This window comes from Tiliqua scincoides, chromosome 9, assembly GCF_035046505.1.
Source record: "Tiliqua scincoides isolate rTilSci1 chromosome 9, rTilSci1.hap2, whole genome shotgun sequence".
NCBI lineage: Eukaryota > Metazoa > Chordata > Lepidosauria > Squamata > Scincidae > Tiliqua > Tiliqua scincoides.
This window is the reverse complement of record NC_089829.1, coordinates 20,128,492-20,131,466: the sequence shown is the minus strand read 5'-3', so window position 1 is coordinate 20,131,466 and position 2,975 is coordinate 20,128,492.

Below are 2,975 nucleotides of genomic sequence, written 5' to 3'. Positions count from 1 at the left end.
TGTTTACTCTACAAACTCCATCTAATTCTGGGCAATGGAGTCCTTTCTTATTTTGAAACTTTGGAGAGTCACTACAAATCATGTTGGGCTAGACTGCCCAATGATCAGACTCGGTCTAGCCTAAGGCAGCACCAGCTGTACAATATATTCTGGCTCAGCAGGAGGTGGAAACTGCAATATATGTATTAACTCCTGAACACTTGGTACGCTTCCCAAGGAAATTGGCATTCCAAAGAAAATTCCAGGGAAATTGGCAGACCAACACTATTACCGTGTCAAAGGCGAAGGCCGGGCTCTCTCACACTGCTAAATATGTAAGGCAGTCTTCTTCTGAGTAGGCCCTGGCTCCGTTTAGCTCTGTATTCTCTACTCTGATGGGAAGCAGCTCCTCAGTGTTCCAGGTGGTGGTGGTGAGGCCATTCTCAGCCTTACCTGGAGATACTGCTACAGATTGAACCATGACCTTCTGCATGCAGAACACGGCCAACCTCATCACCCTGAAATCCATGCAAATGTCAGACACTCGATTACTGGCTACAAGCAGTACCTGCACCCATGTTTATAGGAAAAATAACTCTACTTGCTTTCATGGGTAGCTACCGGTGTCATTCATTTTTTAACCAAGAATTCCTGACTCTCTTAGGGCGCGATCCTAACCCATGTTCCAGCACTGACATAAGGGCAATGCAGCTCCTAGGTAAGGAAATAAACATTCCCTTGCTTTGAGGTGGCCTCCATGAGTGTCCCCCAACTGCAGGATGCAGCACACGTCCCATTAGCACAGCTATGCCAGTGCTGGAAAATGGGTTACGATTTGGGCTTTAGTGGTGTACAAAATTGAACCAAAGAGCCAGAATGGGCACTTACATTTACACCCCAGACTGAGCTGAACGAATGCATAATTTCTACAATATCTGTAGGGAAAGGACATGAAGTTGGTTGGGGCTGGTGCAATGGACATGTAATCTTTGATTCCACCAGGGCTGCTGACGCCAGTGGCAGCAGAGTCTCGGTTGACCCCATTCTTCTACTCTATCAGATGTGCAGACACGGTAAGAGAGGATGGCTTGCTCAGCTGTAGGTTTGTGTGGCTCATGGGAACAGGGTGCAATGAGTTGAATTTCTGCATCCATTCGGAACAGCAGGAGCTTGTGGAACATTCCCCACAATGCCAGCGATTGCCCAAGAGTTCCATTCTGCAGTTTAGCACCCCTTACCCAGTGGTGGGCTGCCAGCGTCTGCCCCACCTCTTCTCCTTCTACTGCCTGGATTCAGAAAGGAAGAGCAGAATCGACTTTAGAAGGAAGTGAAAGAAAGGAATACAGTAACCTGGAGCTTCTCAATTTTTCTAGCCTGACTCCTCCACCTTCCCGTTTCCTCTCTGTTCCTCTTTTCCATTTTGAATCCAGGGATTTGAATCCAGCAGGATTAGCGGGGGCAAGTAGAGAACAACCCTTGTCAATCTGCTGCCTGAGGTGCCTAGGACTCTGCTGTAAGTTTCCTGAGAAATGTATATATTTTATTTCAGTGTAATCTCATTTTCCCTGGTGCACATGCACTGAATGGGGTCATGTCATGCAGCCTCCAAAGTTTCAACAGCTTGTCCTACATTATGCCTTCTGGCTTTGCTACTCATGAGAAAATGTCCCCATTCGTAACCCAGGCAGATAATATCTCCTTCACACCCTGTAATCCTTCTGTCTCATGACTGTATATGTACTTGCATGGAAGGGGCAAGGATAAGAATGCATTGACACAGATTAAGAAGATGTCATCATTAACCGTAACAGATGTCATATCTGGTGATTAAGACTTGGAAAAACACCATTTATTGAAAAGAGCGTTCTGGCTCACAGAGCGCTTGAAAGGGAGGCAAGTTCTGGATTGCTTTATCTGGTTGCATCTTTCTAAGAAACTGTGAATCCCACATAGGCTTCTAGTGTATGCGCAGGGATATGCTGTGTGCACTGGGCGACAGGTAAGAGTGTGCGAGAGGTGAGATTTCCATCAGTGGAGAATCCAGCAGGCTCACGTGACCCAGGGCCTGCCCAACAGTACAGACATTTCAGGTAGCTGCCTAGGGTAGCACATCTCCAGGGGGGCTCCAGGCTTATTGAAATAAATCAGTAAATTAACAACAATAAGTTTGTATGACTAGGGCCTGGTGTACAGAATGAGGGGTCAGCTTTCTTCTCTGGTGCTGTTTAAGGATACTCAGGGCCTAACCCTAAGCTGCTCACCTGCCCCGCTGTACAGCAGCACCAAAATGGCTGCTGCAGCACCCTGCAGGACAGGAGAAGCAGCTGGAGGTCTCCTCAGAGTAAGGGAACATTGGTTCCCTTACCTTTTGTAGTACCCCCGCAGCCCCTATGGATCTACTTAGATCTGCACCAGCGAAATTGCTGGCACTGATCTGAGTAGCTCATGTAGGGCTTTCAGGCACAGGAGGGGGGATAGGATCTGGTGGCAGCCTCTTTCGCCATCCCCGTCCCCCTTGGGCTGCCCTACTCTACCCATCTGCCCCCTCCCCGCCTTCCCCTGCCCAGGAATGCTTTCCTGCAGAGCGGCGGAGCACTCACTGCTCACTGGAATCCAGCGTCCTTCTGCTCCGGCGTCCTCCTCCAGCATCAGTTGGCACTGGCCTCTCTTTGTGGCCTCTCCCTTCTCAGTTGCTGCCATATGCCTTATGGCAATTTTGCCCGGGCAGCATGCAGTGCTGCCTAGGTGGAGAATTGGACTGCCCAATACTCCAACCCCCAGTGGTATGTTGGGGAGCAGGTCATCTGAGAATTCTCAAATGGCACATGGGGAAGAAGAGGATGTCCTACCCTTCCCCATCATGGTCCAATAAATATCCCCATGGTGGGGGGAGGGGAGGGGGAGCAACAGTGCCTAGAATTGGACACAATACTCTGGATGAGGTCTGACTGGTGTGGAGTAAATTGGAAACACTACTCCTCGCAAGTTGGAAGCTA